The sequence below is a fragment of the Neomonachus schauinslandi genome, chromosome 2 (assembly GCF_002201575.2).
Source record: "Neomonachus schauinslandi chromosome 2, ASM220157v2, whole genome shotgun sequence".
In the NCBI taxonomy this organism is placed as follows: domain Eukaryota; kingdom Metazoa; phylum Chordata; class Mammalia; order Carnivora; family Phocidae; genus Neomonachus; species Neomonachus schauinslandi.
Genome location: NC_058404.1, coordinates 90,690,784 through 90,714,040, shown reverse-complemented (window position 1 = coordinate 90,714,040; position 23,257 = coordinate 90,690,784).

The window sequence follows — 23,257 nt, the reverse complement described above, 5'->3', positions numbered from 1 at the left end:
GCCGAGCAGGGAGCCCGATGCGGGACTCGATCCCGGGACTCCAGGATCATGACCTGAGCCGAAGGCAGTCGCTTAACCAACTGAGCCACCCAGGCGCCCGCTGAAGTACATTTTTTAACAGAGAAATGAATGAACAGAAGAGTCTTTGTTAAGACTGTTGTGGCAAGGAAAGGATGCAAAAGAAAATGTTCACTCAAATCATAGATATGAGATGATTCCAGAAATTATGGAAACAAACCTTCAAGAACATTTTGAAAAGAAATTAAGAGCTGAGGCCATCTCATGGCTGAAACCTAGGACCCTGAGATCAGACCTAAGCCGAAACCAAGAGTCAGATGCTTAGCCCACTGTACCACCCAGGTGCCCCAAGTAGTTTTAATCCTACCAATATATACCAATGAGGAAAGAATGGTGGTTTGAACGAATACATCTGAATTTGAATTCTAATTCCTTCTCTATATAACAGAATTCTTTATGAATTGGGGACAATAACACATGGTAATATGTGAGGGTTAAGTGGATTATAGATAATAAGTATCTATACAAAATTGAGCACAAAACAAACATAAAGAAATGTTTTTATTATCTTTCTTTTCTCCTATAAATTAGGTTGGTCAGTATACTCAAGTCCATGCATATCTATTTTTTTTATTTTGGATTAAAGCTAAGTTCTACAAACATCACATCCTAATCAGTTTCACATTCTTTGAAGGCAAGAAAGAATTTGACTAATTTGCAAATTCTGCCATATTTCAATATAGTTAAGAAAATCAGAAATAATTTAATGCTCAAGGACTTTTACAAATCATATGGTATAATTGCATTGTAGGACTTATAATGTTTCATATCTTATGTCAAATAATCTACACAGAGGAATAAAGCAAGCTGATACAATTTAACCATGGCAGTTTACTGTCCTCTTGGAATATGTGCTTTTGAAATTCTCACCTACCCTTGATTGAAATTTTTTTTAAATTAAATTTGTATCTAAAAAGAAACAAATTTTATATTGAATTAGTGTTTCAGGAAACATAATTAAAATCATGACAAATAAATTTTATTGTAAATCTTGATTTGTTGATGATTAAATGGTTATCCTCTATTTGAGCAAGTATTCATTACATTTAAAGAATGGAATGAGACAACATTATACAACTAAATACCCCCAGGCTAGCTTTCATGACAAATATCAAAATATTTAGTTAGAAACAGCATTTTAGTAGTTTCAAAATCTTTTGAACAAATTAAAGTCTCTTTCACCTGTATGTAAAACAAAATCATGAAAACATAATTACTATCTGTACTTCTTAATAATCTTTATCAGACTTTCTTAGCCATTCCTTTTGCTGATGTCAACGAACAGGTTGGATTATAGGAAAACGTGTTTCATTTCTTACTTCAAAATATGGAATTATAGATGCAAGTGAGAAATAGGTAAGTGCATAGACACTTTACTAAATCAATTTTTTTGTTTTGTTTTAAGTAGGCTCCACAACCAGCATGGAGCTTAATGCAGGACTTGAACTCACAACCCTGGAATTAAGACCTGAGCTGAGCTCAAGAGTCAGATGCTTAACTGACTGAGCCACCCAGGTGCCCCAATCTTTTTGTTCTTTATATTTATTTTTATAGTGACCCACACTGTTATTTTAAATGTATCAAAAAACTTGTACAATAAAATATAACAAGTTTCATGTTTTAAATCTATTATAGAGCTTATTATTTTCAAGAGAAAATAAGGAAAAGAAAACTGCAAGCTACATTTATACTATGGAATTTTTTTCTATCTAAATGGTTCATATATACATTATGCAAAAGATGTAATACTAAATAAGAATCATAATTAAGAAAAATGAAATATAAAATAAGGCATCGATTAGTAGTAAAATTTAAGCTTAGTTAATAGTATTAAAACGTTAATATACCATAATTGTGTAAAATAAAATATTAGTTAAGCCCTGCATGAATTATTCAATATATTGATTTTGCTATATGTAATTGAGAATAAATATGTCTGGTGATTTAGTTTTTAAAATAGTTTTAATGGGACGTCTGGGTGTCTCAGTCGTTAAGCGTCTGCCTTCAGCTCAGGTCATGATTCCAGGTCCTGGGATTGAGCCCCACGTTGGGCGCCCTGCCCAGCGGGGAGCCTGCTTCTTCCTCTACTGCTCCCCCTGCTTGTGCTCTCTCTCTGTCAAATAAATGAATAAAATCTTTAAAATAGTTTTAATGTAGTATAGGCAGACATTAAAATCTCCATTTAACTAGAATCTAATAAGATTTTATACAAAAAATTTTTCTTGCTTACATTATATAAAACTGTGGAAGAAAAAAAATCATTGTTTTTAACTGCATTGATTTAATTGGGCAAAGAAACTCTATTTAAGCCCCTTATTACATTTTAATATATTTAAAAAAAAATACAAGTACTCATTTCTTACCAATGCTTTGTAAGGAATATTCTCTTAAAAATTTGAGAGGCAAAAATATCCTGGTTTTAAGTGGACATTTTATATAAAGATTCAATGTATTCATTATAAATATAAACTCTATGATGTATCAGATGTTCTTAAAAATTATCTGCATTGTGTCTTGTACTTCATTTATGACTGTACTCACACTGGAGTCTATTTTAATGTTTTTAACTGAGGCATAATTTCATTACCTGGAGCAGTAATGCTTTGTGTGTGTGTGTGTGTATGAGTGTGTGTGTGTGTGTGTGCGTTTTAATAACTTTCTACATATATAGGTACTCTGGGAGCTTTCAAAGAAGTATTTGACCTCTAACTTCAACAGTCTTGAACAAAGATCAGAGATAAAGACCCCTTGTTGTATGTAAGTGATGAATCACTAAATTCTACGTGTGAAACTAGTATTACACTTTATGTTAGTTAATTGGAATTTAAATAAAAACTTGAAACTAAGCAAAAAAAAAATACAAACCCTTGTAAATGTTTCCGTTTGTTCAGAGCTTTCAAATAATTAAAAAGAACTCTACGTACTTCTGAAATATATCACTGAAAATGAATAGTCCATTTTATGCACATGCTCCTGAAATAAGTAGCCTCAACTGGTCATCTTTTCAGGTTACTAACTTTATAACTTATTTACTGCTGCCCAGTTGCTTACAAAGTAATAGTTTTTTAACAGACTTTGTTTTACTTCTTAAAGTGTAGAGATTTGTGAGTAAAAACTATGTGCATGAAAGAATGTGTACTACTTTACTAAATATTTTCATACTTTACTAAATACACTAAATACATACCAAAGGGAAGCAGTATTTACCACTCATTTATTTTAAGGGTGGATATTACTGGCAGGGAATAGAATGTGAGCTGATTTGGACCTGACTTAGTGCCAAAAGTCTTCTAATATAGATTTGACTTACTTTTTTTTTTAAGTTGACACATTACAAATTGTAAACACAAGGTGTAGAGCATGTTATTTTGATATACTTATATATTATACTATAATTGCCATTGAAGCAATATTAATCACATTACATCATTATAGTATAGTATTTTTGACTATCGTCATGATACTGTACATGAGATCTTTATTGCTATGTTGTTAGTCATTACAAGTATGTACCCTTAAATAACATCAATCATATCCCCCCACTCCCAATCCCCTGGTAACCACAATTTTACATTATTTTTTTTACAGTTTTGATTTTTTTTTTTAAATCCACATAGAAGTGATATCACACAGTACTTAGTCTGACGTCTTGATTAGCATAATATACACAAGGTTCACACATGTTGTTACAATGGCAGGCTATCTTTCCTTCTCATGGCTGAAAAATATTCTGTTGAGTATAGTACCACATTTTTTCTACCCATTCATCCATTGATGGGCATTTGAGTTGTTTCCATATCTTGGCTATTGTGAATAAAACTATGATAAATAAGGGTGTATATATAACTCATCAAAATGCTGTTCATTTCCTTCAGTATATACCTAGAAATGGCTAGATCGTATGGTAGATATATTTTTATTTTTTTCAGGAATCTTCATTTGGTTTCCATAGTGTTTGGGTTAATTTGAATTCCCACCAACAGGTCAAAGGGCTCCCTTTTCACCATATCCTTGCCAGTACCTGTTGTCTCTTGTCTTCTTGATGAATCTCACTGTGGTTTTGATTTGCATTTCCCTGATGATGTTGAGCATTTCTTCATATGCCTGTTAGCCATTTTCATGTCTTCGCTGGATGTTTATTCAGTTCTTCTGCCAATTTCTTTTTTAAATTAAAATATAATTAACGTACAATGTTATATTTTCAGGTGTAAAACATGATTCAACAATTCTATCCATTAGTCAGTGTTCACCCCATTAAATGCAGTCACCATCTGTCACCAAACAACATTATTACAATGTTATTGACTATATTCCCTATGCTGTGCTTTTCAACTTGGTGACTTATTTATTTTATAACTGGAAGTTTGTACTTCTTAATCCCCTTTATCTATTTCACCCATCCCCTCACCCACCTCCCTTCTGGCAACCACCAGTTTGTTCTGTGTGTAAGAGTCCATTTTTTTATTTGTTTCTTTATTCATTCATTCACTTATTTATTTAGATTTCACATATAAGTGAAATCATACAGTACTTGTCTTTATCTGACTTATTCCACTCAGCATAATACTCTCTAGGTCCATCCATGTTGTTGTAAATGGCAAAATCTCATTCTTTTTCATGGTTGAGTAATATTTTCTTATAACATTTTCATATATATTTACATATAATATTTTCATATATTATATCTATATATAATTCACACATACACATGTATACACAACACACTTTCTTTATCCATCTCTTCCCTGACGGACACTTAGGTTGATTCCTTATCGTGGCTATTGTAAATAGTGCTGCAATAAACATAGGGCTACATCTTTTCAAATTAGTGTTTCCTTTTTCTTTGGGTAAACACCTGGCTGTGGAATTACTAGATCATATAGTATTTCTACTTTTAATTTTTTGAGGAACTTCCATACTGTTTTCCACAGTGGCCACACAAAATTGCATTCCCACCAACAGTACATGCGGGTTCCTTTTTCTCCACATCTTCATCAATACTTGCTATTTCTTGTCTTTTTGATTCTTGCCATTTTGACAGGTTTAAGATGATATCTCATAGTGGTTTTGATTTGCATGTCCCTGATGGTTAGTGATATTAGCATCTTTTCATGTGTCCATTGGCCATCTGTATGTCTTCTTTGAATGTTTCATTTGTTGTGCATAAACTTTGGGTTTGATGTAGTCTCATGTGTTGATTTCTGCTTTTGTTGTTTCTGCTTTTGGAGTTATGTCCAAAAAAATCATTGCCAAGACCAACATCTGTGGGTTTCTACCTTATGTTTTCTTCTAGGAATTTTATGGTATCTGGTCTTATGTTTAAGTCTTTGATACATTTTGAGTTAATTTTTGTGAATTGTGTGAGATAAGGAGCAAGTTCAGTTGTACTGCATGTATATCTCCAGTTTACTTAGCACCATTTGTTAGAAAGACTACTCTTCCTCCATTGGACATTCTTGGCTCCCTTGTCAAATATTAATTCTCCACAAATGCTGGGATCTAATTCTGGGCTCTCTATTTGTTCTATTTTTCCACATGTCTATTTTTGCACCAGTACCATGCTGTTTTTATTACTATGGCTTTGTAGTAGAGTTTGAAATAAAAACCTGTGATACTTCTGGCTTTGTTCTTTTTTCTCAGGATTGCTTTGGCTATTGCTTTGGTGTCTTTGTGGTTCCACACAAATTTTAAGATTGTTTTCTCTAATTCTGTGAGGAATGCCTTTGATATTTTGATAGCGATCATGCTGAATCTGTAGATGGTTTTGTGTTGCATGACCATTTTAAACAATATTTATTATTTGATCCACGAACGTGGAATGTCTTTCCATTTGTTTGTGTCTTCTTCAACCTATTTCAGGAATCTTGTAGTTTTCATTGTACAGATCTTTCATATCCTTGGTTAAATGTATTAGTAAGTATTTTACTGTTTTTGATACTGTTGTGAATGGGCCAATTTTATTTCTTTTTCTAATGCTTCATCACTAGTGTAAAGAAATTACACTGATTTCTGTAAGTTGATTTTGTAACTTGCAGCTTTACTGAAATCACTGATTAATTCCAACAGTTATTTGACTGACCTTTTTGGATTTTCTATATATGAGATCATATTGTTGGCAAATAGTGACAACTTTACTTCTTCCTTCCCAAGTTGGATGCCTTTTATTTCTTTGTCTTGCCAATTGTTCTAGCTAGGACTTCTAAAACTATATTGAATAGGAGTGGTAAGAGTGGGCAATCTTGTCTTGTATCTGATGTCAGAGGAAATCCTATAAATTTTTCTCTATTGAACAAAATATTAGCAGTGCGTTTATAGTGATGACCTTTATTATGTTGAGGTATATCCTTCTACATCTAATCTATTAAGGGTTTTTATTATGAAAGGATGTCGTATTTTGTCATATACTTTTTCTGCATCTTTTGAGATGATCATGTGATTTTTAATTTTTATCTTTCATTTTATTGATGTGATGAGTTATATTTATTGATTTGCAAATGTTGTAAAACCTTTGTATTCCAGGAAAAAATGCCACTTGGTCATGGTAAATAATCATTTTAATGTATTCTTGAATTATGCTTCCTAACATTTTGTTGTAAATGTTTGCAACTATGTTCATCAAGGATATTGGTCTATAGCTTTCTTTTCATGTGATATCCTTATTTGGCTTTGGTATCAAAGTAATGCTGGCTTCACAGAATGAATCTGGAAGTGTTCTCTCTTTCTTGGTATTTTGGAAGAATTGAGCTGGATGGGTGGTAATTCTTCTTTAAATGTGTGGTAGAATTCACCAGTAGAACTGTCTGGCCTTGGAGTGTTTCTATGTTGGGAGGTTTTTTATTAGCAGCTCAATTTCTTGACTCATTGGTCTGTTCAGATTTTCTAGTTCTTGATTCATTCATGGTAGGTTGTGTGTTTCTTGAAATATATCCATTTCTTTCTAAGCTATATAATTTGTTGGCATATAATTGTTCATAGTAATCTCTTATAATTATCTGTATTTCTGTAAAATCAGTTGCATATCTCCTCTTTCCTTCTTAATTTTATTTGAGTCTTCTTTTTCTTAGTCTACCTAATGGTTTTCCAATTTTATTTATCTTTCCAAAGAACTAACTTATGGTTTCATTGTGATTACTATCTTAATTAAGAGATATACACATTGTAAATCGCATTCTTATTTTAAAGAATAAATATCATGAGGATAATATATGCAACATAATCAATAATCATTTGGTTGGCACTTAGCACAATTCCAAGTGGATCTTGTTTTAGAGTTTATGGGTAAAAGTTGAATAAGGCATAATAGATTCAGTTTGATAGCAGGTGGAATTAGATACTGTGGAAGCAGGGTGTTTCGTAAAGAATTATTGAAGGTATAATCAAAATAAACCCAGAACATTGATATGGGAATGACTTTAAGAGATATTTCAGAAATCAATATAATTAAGTGGATAGAAATCAGTGATAAATTTCCTGAAGTCTGGGATAGGTAATATGGTATTAGACCTACTTTTGTCCAAAATAAGGATAAAAGAGGAATGGTAGGTTTTTAAGGATGACAGAGAAGGGATGATACACAGTAATAATTTTATAGCTATTGAGGTTATGTTATTTGTGGGACATGTATGAGTTAATTTTCAGAAAGATCTAGATACACAAGGAAATAGATTGCTATATAGAGTAATATCACTACTTAAAAGGTATCATGGAAGTTAGTAAAATTGGGATTTTTTATATCAACAAATACTCATTCTCTGGATCAATGTTTTAGACTAAGCCTAACTGTATACGATTAATTTAATACCAGCCTTCCACCAGGCCATCAATAGCCAAATACCAAGGTAAAATGTAAGCTTCTTAAAGCAAATGTTTCATAACTTTGGTTTAGAATCCTATTGTCTTAAATTTGAATAAAAGGAGGAGGAAATGCAGTGAGGATAAATTATTTGTAATAATACATAATAATAAACAGCTTTACAATAGCCTATAATGACAACAATGATGATGACAGCTAACACTTACATAGCATTTTGTGTGTACAGGAACTGTCCAAAGGCATAAATTGTTCAAAGTTCTTTACATAAATTAATTCATACATTCCTCAGAATATGCTTATGAATTTCCATTTTATTCAGAAGATATTTAGGCAAAAAGATGTTTAAGAGACTTCCAGCTATAGTTATCAAGGGCAAGCCACCCAAGATGGGTCACTTTGGCATGAAGATTATTTTGAGTTAAAAGCAATGAAAACCCGGCAGATTCAGGAAAAGCTCTTCACTTCCTCTTCAACTACTTAAAAAGAATTTAGAGGACCTGCTCTAGGAAGAGAGCCATCACCATAGATAGCTACATTATAATATGAACTAGGTATAGTAGATAGGGAAGAACCTACCAAAGCCTGTTTGAACAAAATCCTCTCATTGTTTCTGAGTGGCTCAGCAAATATCTGTTTACCAGACATGTTCTCCTTTTCATTCTTCTGTGAATTGCCTCCTTTCCTTTGAAGTACCAGACCCCTATCTCCTTCTCCTTAGTTCCAAATGACATATACACCTCATTTTACTTGACTGTCTTTGGAATTCCCATGTTTGTGTGGATTCCTGTACATACAAAATTAAATTTGACTTTCTCCTGTTAATCTTTCTCATATCAATTTGATTCTTAGTGTAGTTAGAAGGACCTTGAAGGGCAAAGGAAATCCTTCTTCCTCACACAACCGAATTAATTGAATTTATCAAGCTATAAGAAGTCTTAGCATGATAGGATGTTTAAAAATATAATTACTAGTTTTCCTTCCTGTGTACAAAATACTCAGTAGTTCTGGAATTTTAGTTAATACCTCTGAAACTTAATCTTTGTTCAAACTAATGTACTAGTTAATTTTTTTCAGTATCACGTAATATCTTATATGCAGCAACTTTAGATCAACACAAAGTAGGTTTTAATCAACTAAAGAACACAAAACCTGATTTAAAACTTGCAACTCTATTTTCTCACATTTTGAGATAATTCTTCAAAATATTTGACAGTGACTATATATTTTATTTTAAAATATATAAGTAGAGCAGTGCTAATATAAAAATAGTAATAGTCCAACTTATATACCTTAAAAAATCTTTTAAATGATATAGCTATTAGAAAATATATCCAATTGTGTTTGTCCCTTTAAAAATTTTGAAGACACTAGTGCAATCTGAAAAGAGTTACATTGATTTCAGTTAACAAGAGAGGATTAATCTTTGTACTAATTATTCCTTGTAAAAGTTATATTCCTCTCAATATAGTTCCAGATCCCTATGGGGTAAAATCTGCATAGCAATCCCTCAAATAATTGAAATCAATAGAGTATTTTTCATCCTGTGTTATGACATATTCCACCAAGAATTACAAAAAATATCTCTACTAAAAAAAAATCAAAGTATAAATTACTTGGAGCTATTAATATCTCATTAAATTTATGTTTTACAAATTCATCTCACTTTTAAAAAATTGAATCATGTTTCTTAAAGAGATGTTTGTGGCTTAGCCATCAGCAGTCAGGGAAGATTATAGTTTTCTACAGTGCCCACACTAAAATATATAGTGCAACAATCCAATTAAAAACCAAAAGAACTGGGTGCCTGGATGGCTCAGTTGGTTAAGCATCTGCCGTACCTCAGGTAATGATGTCAGGGTTGTGGGATCGAGTCCCACTTCAGGCTCCCTGCTCAGTGGGGAGTCTGCTTCTCCCTATGCCTCTACCTCTGCCCCTGCTTGTGCTTTCTCTCTCTCTTTCTCTCTCTATCTCAGTAAATAAATAAAATCTTTAAAACAAAAACAAATATTTAAATAAAATAATATCTCTATTTTATATATAATATTAAGTCTTTATATAAAATCTTTAAAATAAAACAAAAAAGAATTCATAAATATGGAAAGTAAGAACTTACCAAGGGCTTAGAGGAGGGGATATAGCGGTTATTTAATGGGTATAAAGTTTCTGTTTGTGATGATGCAAAAAGTTCTGGAAATGGATAGTAGTAATAGTTGTAAAACATTGCAAATATACTTTTGTCACTGAATTGTATGATTAAAAATAGCTAAAATAACAAATTTTATGCTATGTATAATTTACCCCCTGAAATGCAAACCAAACCAAACAGAAGCAAAATAAAAATTACTAGACTTGTTTCCAGAGTATCCTACAAACCAATAAACCCTACTGTCATTCATCTCTTTTCCTGTTAACTTCACATTCTACCATCCAACTGATCTTGGCCCTCAAAAGTGTTGGGGATATCATTTAACTTAATCATCCATTCTCTAGTTCATTGCTTATACCTTTGCCTGTCATCTTTGTCTCTTTAATATCCATGACCCAGTGGAGAATCTAAGGGCAGAAAATGAAGTCTATGACTCCTTGACCTTCTGGTTCTATATCCTTTATATATAGGAGTGGCTCCAAATGGTCTCTCTCCTGTGGAAATTTTAAGGAAGTTTTCAAGTTCTCTGAAAAATTACCCTAGGCCTTTGCTCCACAAGATTTCTGTTTAACCTGGGCTTACTATCCTAAAACAGCCTCACTGCCCTTCATATGTAAAAACTTGATGAGTATTTCATTTTTAATGTGAACTTAAATTTAAAGGGAGTCAGTGAACCCCACTATAAATGAAATTTTTTGACAGCTAGCTTGGGAGAGGTGAGGGTGGGGGAGCCTGTTTTCCAGTGGAGTTAACCACTCACAATCAAGAGCAAGACACTACAGGAATCACAAGTCCAGAGGTAAATGCCTGCTTCAGCTCCATGCCATTATGCCATCTACAACTCAACAGAAACAAGCTGGGAGGCTTTCATAATTTTTTTTTTTTTTTTTGTACACAAGAACTAAGCTGACAGCCCTTAAAAAAGTACAAGTGAAACTTCAGAGGGCTATGTGGCTCTGAAGCAATGGTAAAAGACCTAGCAGGGGAGAATAATTGTAAAAAAGGGGATGATTCTAAGGGGATCTATAGGGTAGTAAAACTGACGTGGTTGCTAAAATACCTCCTGGGTCTGAACATCAGTCAAGAAAAGAAAAAAAAATATTTTGGTGAAAGAATACTGTGTTTAAAACTCAAAACAATGTTTGATGTTATTATAATTCCCATTTTTATTATTTTCTAATATTTCCTTTTAAAAACATATAACATTGGAACATTTTACTCTTTTTAATAAAAAAAAGTATAGGGGCTTGTTGATAAGCACAATAAACCATTTCATAGTGTGAATTATAGGGTAATAATTCACACCTTGTGCATTAAATGGAGCTCAGTACAGTCTTATATCTAACAATGCAAAGGGTATGAATTATTGCATCATAATTCACATCCTGTTGTGTTGTGCTTCTTAAATATCATCTCTTTGTAAAAAAAAAAAAGTGTAGTACTTTATACTTATCTTTCTCATTCTTAAATTTGGGTTTGGATATATGGCTTTGGAGGACTGTACAAAAATTCAAGTCAAACTATACTTCAATGCTGTGGATTATGATATGCTTTTATGGTTTTACATTTGAAGTATTTTATTGGCTAATTTAAATCAATATTTAATTTACATATATATATGTATATATATATATATATAACTATGCCAACAAAGAAATTCAACAAACATTTGAATAGGTTTTACACATTCATTGTACTAGCAGATTTGTTTATTAGGTGACCTTGATTATTGTCCTTAATGTTAAGTATATTTATTTGCAACTTATTTTCACAAACTGAGACAAGGGTTATAAGTTATTATTTGAATGTAATTTAAACAGTAACATCTTTTTCACATTTAGGGATCCATCTTGGAAATACTTCAAAAGTGTCCTTTACTTGTTAACTCTGAAGTAGAAGTATAACTGTTTTGGTAATTCTACCTATTTTGTTAAAGCTAAATATTTTCTTTAAAATTAAATTAAAAATTAAGATTAATTTTGATATAGAAATTATTCATATGTGTCCATGTTTGGCTTAGACAGAAAAGTGTGAGTTCAAGAGTAAGTGTTGTTAGGTGTTTCTTCTTATTAGCTTCAGAGTTTTACATAAAGACATAGCACCAGAAATCATTTGGCACAGTTTTGTTTAAAAAACACACTTAATCCCAGAAAAATTAAACTAAACAAATTTGGTAATGGAGGGTTTAAATATTCCAAATTTTCAGTTGTAGATTTTGTGATATCTGCTGCATGATTCTCAAAATTTCTTTCATTTATATACTTAATACTGAAAAAGCCAGTATTTAGCTTTTGGTTATATATATATATATTATATATATATATATATATATATACATATCTATCTAGCTATCTATCTGTCATCTATATACTATCTATGTTTTCTACTAGCTACATTTTGTTATTTAAATTTAAACCTTAATTAATTATAGTTTAAAAAAATTAAAAATTTAGTTCCTCAGCCACACTAGCTACATTTTAAATATTCAATATTCACATTGTTTAGTGACTACCTTTTTTAACAATTCAGATATTTTCATCATTGCAGAAATTTTCTATTAGACTGTGCTATATATATATATATATATATATATGCATATATATTATATTTATGATTTAAAACATAAAACATGTATTTTAAGGTGGATGCTCTACTTGCTATCCAAATTGAGTAGACAACGAAAAATCCCTAGGAACTCTAGATTAAAAAATGATCTAACTCTCTTAAAGGCATTTTTAAAATTTCATTAAAAAATTATCTCAGTGTGTTGCTCTTATTTTATTTATGTATTTGTTTTATTGGTTTGCTTGTTTTTAAATATTTCTCTTCACCCCAGCATATTATTAACAGTTTTGGCTTTGGAACTGCACTATTTACTTTAAGAAAATATGCACTCAATACACAACCAAACCATATAATTAAAGGAAGTGAAAAAAAGAACAGCAAGCATATAAAGCCTAAGACCAGCAGAAGAAGGGAAATAAGATTAGAGCAGAAATAAATGATATAGAAATAAAATAAAATAGATCAATGAAAGTAGGACATGGCTCTTTGAAAAAAATTAACAAAAATGATAAATCCCTAGCCAGACTTATCAAAAATAAAAGAGAAAGGACCCCAATAAATAGAATCACAAATGGAAGAGGAGGGATCACAACTAACAGTGTAGAAATACAATTATAAGAGAACATTATGACCAATTAAATGCCAACAAATTGGGGAATCAAGGAAGAAATGAATAAATTCCTAGAAACATATAAACAACCAAAACTGAAACAGGAAGAAATAGAAAATTTGAACAGACTCATAATCAGCAAAGAAATTGAATCAGTAATCAAAAAATCTCCCAACAAACAAGAGTCCAGGGCCAGATGGATTCCCAGGTGAATTCTACCAAGCATTTAAAGAATTAATACCCATTTTTCTGAAGCTGTTTCAGAAAATACAAATGGAAAGAAAACTTCTAAACTTATTCTGTGAGGCCAGCATTACTTTTATTTCAAAACCAGACAAAGACCCCACTGAGAAGGAGAATTGCAGACCAATATCTCTGATGAACATGGATGCAAAAATTCACAAGATACTAGCTAACAGAATCCAACAATACATTAAAAGGATTATTCACTATGATGAAGTGGGATTTATTTCTGGGCTGTAGGGGTGGTTCCATATCTTCAAATCAGGGGCATCTGGGTGGCTCAGTTGGTTAAGCATCTGCCTTTGGCTCAGGTCATGATCTCAGGGTTCTGTGATTGAGCCCTGTGTCCCGCTCTTTGCTCAGTGGGGAGTCTGCTTCTCCCTCTGTCTCTCCCCTGGCTTGTGCTCTCTCTCTCTCTGTCTCTCTATCTCTGTCTCTCTCTCTCTCTCAAATAAATACATAAAATCTTAAGAAAACTATCTGCAAATCATTCAATGTGATACACCACATTAATAAAATAATGGATAAGAACCATATGATCCTCTCAATACATGCAGAAAAAGCATTTTACAAAATATAGCATTGTTTCTTGATAAAAACCCTCAACAAAGTAGGGATAGAGGGAACATACCTCAACATCATAAATAACCATATATGAAAGACCCACAGTTAATATCATCCTCAATGGGAAAAAACTGAGAACTTCTTCCCTAAGGTCAGGAGCACCACAGAGATGTCCATTTCACCACTGTTGTTCAACATGGTACTGGAAGTCCTAGCCTCAGCAATCAGACAACAAACAGGATTAAAAGGCATCCAAACTGCCAAGGAAGAAGTAAAACTTTCACTCTTTGCAGACGACATGATTGATACTCTCTGTAGAAAACCTGAAAGAATCCACCAAAAAATTGCTAGAACTTATATATGAATTCAACAAAGTCGCAGGATACAAAATCAACATACAGATATCTGTTGCATTTCTATACACCAATAATGAAGCAGCTGAAAGAAAAATCAAGGAATCGATCCCATTTACAATTTCACCAAAAACCATAAGATACCTAAGAAGAAACCTAACCAAAGAAGTAAAAGATCTGTACTCTGAAAACTATAGAGCACAGATGAAATAAATTGAAGATGACACAAAAAAATGGAAAACCTTCCATACTCATGGATTGGAAGAAAAAATATTGTTAAAATGTCTATACTACCAAAGCAATCTCCACATTCAATGCAGTCCCTACCAAAATAATACCAGCGTTTTTCACAGAGCTAGAACATATAATCCTAAAATTTGCATGGAACCACAAAAGACCCCTAATAGCCAAAGTGATGTTACAAAAGAAAACCAAAGCTGGAGTCATCACAATTCTAGACTTCAAGCTATATTACAAAGCTGTCATCATCAAGACAGTATGGTACTGGCAGAGAAACAGATAATTAGACCAATGGAACAGAATAGAGAACCCAGAAATGGACCCACAACTATATGGTCAACTAATCTTCGACAAAGCAAGAAAGAATATCCAATGGAAAAAAGTCTCTTCAACAAATGATGTTGGGAAAATTGGACAGCCATATGCAAAAGAGTGAAATTAGACCGCTTTCTTACATGAAATATAAAAATAAATTAAAAACAGATGAAAGACCTAAATGTGAGACAAGAAACCATCAGAATCCTAGAGGAGAACACAGGCAGCAACCTCTTTGACTTTGGCCATAGCAACTTCTTCGTAGACACATCTCTAGAGACAGGGGGAGCCAAAGAAAAAAATGAACTATTGGTACTTCATCAAGATAAAAAGATTCTGCACAAGGAAGGAAACAATCAACAAAACTAAAAGTCAACCTTTGGAATGGGAGAAGATATTTGCAAATGACTGACAAAGGGCTAGTATCTAAAATCTATAAATAACTTATCAAACTCAATACCCCAAAAATAAATAATCCAATTACAAAATGGGCAGAAGACATGAACAGATATTTCTCCAAAGAAGACATACAAATGGTCAACAGATACATGAAAAGATGCTCAACATCACTCATCATCAGCAAAATACAAATCAAAACCACAATGAGATGCCACCTCACACCTGTCAGAATGGCTAAAATTAACAACACAGGAAACAACAGATATTGGTGAAGATGAGGAGAAAGGGAACCCTCTTACACTATTGGTGGGAATGCAAACTGGTGCGTCCATTCTGGAAAACAGCATGGAGCTTCCTCCAAAAGTTAGAAATAGAACTACCCAAGACCCAGCAATTATACTACTAAGCATTTACCCAAAGGATGCAAAAATACAGATTTGAAGGGATACATGCACCCTGATGTTCATAGCAGCATTATCGACAATAACCAAACTATGGAAAGAGCCCAAATGTCCATTGACTGATGAATGGATAAGGAAGATGTGGTATACACACAAACACACACACACACACATATGCATACTATGGAATACTACTCAGCCATCAAAGAAATGAAATCTTGCCATTTGCAATGACATGGTTGGAACTAGAGTGTGTTATGCTATGGGAAAGAAGTCAGTCAGAGAAAGACAAATACCATATGATTTCACTCATATGTGGAATTTAAGAAACAAAACAGATGAACATAGGGGAAGGTAAAGAAAAATAAGATAAAAACAAGGAGGCAAACCATAAGAGAATCTTAACTATAGAGAATAAACTGAGGGTTACTGGAGAGGAGGTGGGGGGTAGGCTAAATGGGTGATGGACATTAAGGAGGACATCTGTTGTGATGAGCACTGGGTATTATATGTAAGTGATGAATCACTAAATTCTACTCCTGAAACCAGTACTACACTATATGTTAACTAATTTGAATTTAAATAAAATCTTGAAAGAAAAAAAAAAAAGAACATATGTATTCAAAATTGCTTTGAGGAAGATTTTTTTTTTATTTTTTTTATTTTTTTAAAGATTTTATTTATTTATTTGACAGAGAGATAGAGAGAGAGCACAAGTAGGCAGAGCTGCAGGCGGAGGGAGAGGGAGAAGCAGGTTCCCCGCTGAGCAGGGAGCCCGATGCGGGGCTCAACCCTGGGATCATGACCCGAGCTGAAGGCAGATGCTTAACCGACTGAGCCACCCAGGTGCCCCGAGGAAGATTTAAAAAAGTAAAAATAGATCCCAGATTCCTTTTTGTTTACACACATTTAATGGATAATATCTCCCTTGATTTATGTCAAATATAATCATTTTCCCTTTTCTCTATGTTGCCTAAGGTATTTTCATGTAATTATTATATAGATTTATGTTTATTGATTTATGAATACCTATTATAGTTTTGACTCCAGTACTTACATAGACTATACTATATTTGGATTTGACTGCCGTTGTTTTTATAATTAATTTTCATGTTTGTTTGCTGAATGTATTATGTACAACTTTGAACAGTTTGCCACATGCAATTAATTGTAGAAGATTTGACCTGATATGCTATTTTTTCTTTAATTAAAACTCCAACTCATGGCTGTGATGAAGATTGGCACAGTGGAAAAGGCAAATACAAAAGAAGAGTGTAAATTAACTAGCTTCAAGGAAGTGTACACACCATGGGAAGAAGTGAGAAAAGTTTAATGCCATCTAATATTTATCTTGTGCTCTAGCCTATGGAAATTGTCATGACATGATATTCATTCAAGCGTTCATCCCTTAGTCATTTACTTAGCACCTACTATATATGTTACCACGTTAGATGAACGTAAAGCTAGAAAATCATGAAGAAATGAGAAAATCAGAGTAGCGCAGTAATTAAAGACTCCTTAGAGAATTTTCAAGTAGATTAAGTTTTTCTGAACTAAAGTAAAATTAAATAAAGGCAAACTTTTGAAAGCATGATCAGGGACTATGCACTGCTCTCCAATTGTCGGTTCCTGCTACACAATGACAGTCTTGGTACATGCCCAAGGCTGGTTGTAGGCAATGGAGGACCAGCAAGAAGGGCAGTGTTGCACAACTGGGGAATCTATAAACAAATAAGAAACACAAAGCATTTGCTATGCTGCCAGACAATACATACATATTACCTCATTTGATTTTTCCTACTCCTTCATGGTAAACTCACACCCCTAGATTCTCATTCCTCTTCCTGTGTGATACTTTCATGTTCAGACTTTAACTTATATCTGCTTCTCCCCTGAACAGAGATTTTCCTGTATCTCTAAAAGTGGAGGATGCACAGGACAGTTGACCTAAGTCCCAGTGGCCCCGTCAGGCATTCATCCTTACTTCACCAGTGAGAGGGCATTTAATTGACAATATTTCCTGCCACCACAGTCCCATGCTTATTCTACCTAACTGTACCATCTGTGGACAAAATTTCCAGTGATTTCTTTCTCACTCATTGAGCTCTGTAACTCCAAAGACCTCATCTACTCCAGCTCCAAACTCCCAAGAATTTTAATCACTAAACTTACTCTATTTCTAAAGTTACAAATTCTGCCTTTATCCCTCCTTCTATCTCTTTCAGCAGTATTCACTGAATAAATTAATAATGAAAATATCAAGATTAGACTCATTCTCCATGAGCCTGAAAGTATGTATGAAAGGACATACTTATGATATCTTAAAAAAAAAAAAAAAAACGAACTATTTTTACAAAAAAAGAAATTAATCAAGCTTTTACAGTTTACCTTTCAAGTGTTTCACATGTGGGGAAAAGCATGTGAAGTATAAGCAAAACTAATTCTATTCATGTTATAAAATTCACATAAGGCTCTGTTTTATAAAAGTGCATCCTATACAATGAAAGGGATTTATCAAATTATAGCCAAATGTGTCTTAAATAACCTATCTTCTTAGACTTTTCATAGAAACAAATTCACAAACATGAAATTGTCATTTATTGCATACCAAGGTTTTTAATTTTGCTTTGAAAGACATCAGATACACAGTTAATTTTTTGAATGAAGTACCAGATTCTAATTAACTTGGTTAGCAGTTACTTTATAATTTGCAGCAAGCTACTGATTATATAGGATATGAAAATATACATGCATTTGCTTATTTCATTCTGAGAGCAATTCTATGATGTGGGTGGTATTATACCCATTTATAGAAGGGGGCACAGAGAGGCTCAGTGACTTACCCAGGGCCCCACTACTTAGGGTGGAGTTATATTCAATTGCAAAACAGCTCCATTTTAGGGCCTCATCTCTCTCAGAAGTACTCACTGAGGATGTGATCAGAGTTCTATGCATGGAAGTGATAAAAGACCAGCGTATTTCCTTTCTTCTTCTTTTTTTTTTTTAGAATAAAATTGAAGGCAAACATCTCTGAGATATGTCATATGAAAGAAGATTTTCACATCCTTAAGGATTAAGTATTGACTTCAAAAATTATTCCAAGAACATTGTTGTAAGAACTAAATAGAGAAAAAAAATCATAAAAATTGGTTTACTTTATATAATTAAAATAGAAATAGCTATACTTCTCAAAGGCCATATCCCTCTTAATCCATTCACACTTATGTTTTCAAAGATGCATTTATCACATATCATGATTTATGTTCACGTTTATACATTTCTTAATCACCCGACTCCCTAAATATAGTGTATTTGGTTTGTTAGCAAAAAAAAAAAAAAAGAAAGAAAGAAAGAAAGAAAGAAAGAAAGAAAGAAAGAAAGAAAGAAATGAGAGCTAATACACATTATTGCTTGTCTTCTCTAAAAGCACCCTATCACTCTCCCAAAGAAAAAATGTCTAAGGTTAATGTAGGTCACATTAATCCAGGTATTTTGATATTTTGGGAGTAAATAAGACCAAAAAATAAATATGTAAAAAGTCAATCTTGAAGGCAGTAATGATAATAAGATATGTGTAAATGAATGGTTATTCTTATTATTTTTTTTAACAACTAAAGAGCCAAAATAAAAAAAAATGTAAACCCTTTCATAAGGCCATGGGGCAGATAAAGACAGGAGAAGTCTAATTGCAATGTATCCTGTAATGGAATCACAGTCTGTGTAGAAGCTGATTAAGGTTAATTTGAATCACATCAATTTGAGTTAACGTGGCCTTTACAGAATGAACAACACCTCAGTGCCAACATGATCAATTAGTACCTTTACTTCCATACATCCGCCTGGAAAGGTTAGATTTATTAGTTATCAAGATAACATTTTAGAATGTAAATCCATGTTACTTCATTTCCTCTAACCCAACTCAACTAAGCACCTGAAAATCCTCAGGACAGATGTGTCTTGGAAGGAAATCATCTACAATGTAAAGCAAGAAAGGATGTATGGAGAAAAACACAGAAAATTTTCCTGAAAAGATACAATTTTGCCTATTTACAAATGATGTACAAATGAGTTCAAGTTATCCAGTTAAGTTAAACTTATAATTCAGGACAAATCATTGGTTATATTGTTAGGCATATAGTCATATGTTGCCTATATGCATTTTAAATTTCAGAATTTGGAATTCCCCTATATCTTGTATTCTAACTATTCACCTCCACCTCCCTATTCTTACGTATTTTCATTACTCGTATTTACACTCATATATTGCTGTGTAACAAATCGCTGCACTTACTTGCTTAAAATAACAAAATAAGTTTGCTCATGATTCTGTACCTTGGGAAGACAAGCACAACTCGTGCATTTCCATTTCATGTGGTTTCTGAACAACCCATTTAGAGTTTGGGCACAGAAAATTGTGTCACTGATAAGTCTGTTGCCTCACCCATATGGCTAAACTGGTTGGGGTTAGCTGGACTTCTCTGTTTCTACTTCCTAGTCTATTATTATTCAGGTCTTCTCTGTTTCCAAAAATTATTTTTTCCCAAAGGTATCTAGACTTCTTTATAATGACTGTGTTCCATGAGAAGTTAACCGAAACTGTAAGTTCTATTAAACCCTGGGCCTCAAAGTCATACCATACCACATCTACCATTTTTTCTTCGTAAAAGTACATTTCAGGACTATTCCAAATTCAAGGCAATGGGAAAGTGACTCCCAACTGGATGGAAAGAGTGGCATGTGCCTACACGGTTGGGAGGAATCGTTGGTGCCATCTGTGTAATCAGTTGATATTGCACAGCTAAGGTTGAATCCTGTTCTAGAAACCTTCCCTTACATACCAGTCAGTTGAAGCTAGGCCAAGGTTCCCCCTTTTGAATCTTTCTACCCTTTACCATTATACTTACCACACTTGACTGAAATGGTTTGTGACAGCTTCCTTGCAAGACCACAAGAAACAAGAACATAATCAGTCCTTAATCATCCTCGTGTCATCTGTATTTAGAACAGATCTGGCTCAATAAAAGACCGCCAAAAGTAACTCAAATTTTATGATTTTCTAAGATTAGGATGGCTGATTGAGGAAAGTTGAATTTGGGAATAGAAACACCCACACAAAACTCATGGTGATCATGTAACTAGAATATTTCATGAAAAACCATTAACAATAAAATGAAACAATGAGACAAAGAAGGCCCAGAAGTTTGTAATACGATACTGTATTGCTCTAAAGGGGTAAACATGAGGCATTTGTTTCTACTTTATTTTATTTGCATCTTTGCTTTAACTACAATAACTCATTTTTTGCTTCACTTATTATGCGTATCTGCATGTGGCATTTGCAAGTATTTATTCTCATAGTTGTAAATTTTCCCAATTCTATATTTCACACTTTGAGAAATGTAAGAGATACAGGTATTAGAGGGTGTAAAATTTTCCTGAGGGTAAAATTTCAGAACCGAAACTTTTTTTTTTTAAAGATTTATTTATTTATTTATTTGAGAGAGAGAGACAGAGAGAGAGCATGAGAGAGGGGAGGGTCGGGAGGGTCAGAGGGAGAAGCAGACTCCCTGCCGAGCAGGGAGCCTGATGCGGGACTCGATCCAGGGACTCCAGGACCATGACCTGAGCCAAAGGCAGTTGCTTAACCAACTGAGCCACCCAGGCGCCCTCAGAACCGAAACTTTAAGAGAGCAAACTATTCATCAAAATCCACATCAGTATATTTGAAAGTTGTGGGGTCCTCTTCTTCCTCTAGCATTTCCATTTGTCTCTTATTTCCTTTCCTCACTATTAGAAATAGTGGTGACTTTGTGACAATCCAAACGAAACTATTTCAAAGCAGCAAGATGACTTGGCATAAAACCACTTCTTTAAAATGTATAAAACAACATACAATATTTTGTTTGTCTCTTTCTTAATGCAGCAGAGGGCTTGATAAAACTCACAGCTAACTTCCCTACTTCTTCTAAAGGTATGTGAGAAAGAGAAATAAGGATCTGTAATATGACACATTCTCTAGCCGTGGAACAAAACTTTGTCAATGAACAGAATACCTGTGAAATTCTTACGATTTTTTAACGGAAAAACAATTATAAATAGATATTTTATAGTCACACAGAGATTCTCACATGCCAAGGATTGCCTGGATACAATAGAGATTTTGTTTTCAACTAGGAATCACAATGAGGAATCAATAAACTGTTACTGTCTTGTTTTAGCAGTAGCTTTGTTTATATACATCAGGATTTAAGTTGTTAGTTTGCCAATTAATTTCATTAGTTTTCTATTTCTGTTCATTATGTTGAAGGCTATAAGAAAGGTCTCTTTGAAATGTGTCCCCAGAGATATGCTTTTTCACTAGAAAATCACTTTAATGTGAAATTTATCTGTTAGACCCAGGAACATGAGCGCAATAAATAAACTTACAGTTTTCTTCTAATTATTCATATGCATAAGTCACATGGTTAGAAACTCTATGGCAGACACGGGGGAAAAAGGCAAAGCAAGGAAAAGTTTGCCCATAGGTTGTTTGTGTTTTTGTTTGCTTTTTCATTTTATGTTATTTATTTATTTATTTATTTATTTATTTATTTATTTATTTAGTGGGGAAGGGATTATTAAGCAGGCTAAAACCTAGGCCCTTCCCACACAATTGGTGCAAAGGTTGGGGTAAATGGAGCAGCTAAAAGTGCATGCTCCTTTTTCCAACCTGGTCAAGAAAAGAAAGGAAATGAGGAGAGCTTGCCTACCAGAAGACTATTCTCTGAGACTAGCCCCTGTGGTTAATATAAGAGCAAAAAATCGGCCTGGGTAATGATAAAGGTAATATTGCCACCTCTTGAACACTTTCTGGCAAGATCATTATGGTCAATCTTAGTGGTCAAATACCCATCTTTGGAAGCATTCTAAACATATAATTACTTAATATAAAATAACTACCATTTTTATAACTATATTTTACTAACACTACATGTTTCATTATATTTTCTAGCAGTAGATTGAGTGTTACAAAAATATCATGAAAGTTTCTTTTAGCAAACACTGGTCTGTGAATTTAAAATATTGACATCTAGTGTTGAAATATGTTGACATAAACTTACTGAAATTAAAAATGTAACAGATATTCATCTGCATTTTGTTTAGCTGAATATGTCTGTTTTCTTTTTAACTTGCATGCAAAGTACACTGTGGAGCTTTAATCTATTTCCTGTCTCTCCCATTTAATAATTATGTCTGGTGTTTGTTCAACTTAGCACATTTCATATTCATCAATGCAAATAGCCTATCTTTATTTATGGAACTCTGAACAATGCTTGAGTAAACTATTGGGTGCTTCATTCCATTTAACAAATAATTACTGTACAAATCTCTGTACCTCATTTTCCATTTAAGCACACAAAATTAATACATGTATGACTATATAGCATATGAACACATATATACATACATTTTAATTGATTTCTGTTATTTGATTTCTGTGTATTTGGTTTATATTATTTAGCAGATTACCATAAGAGTAATATGAAATAT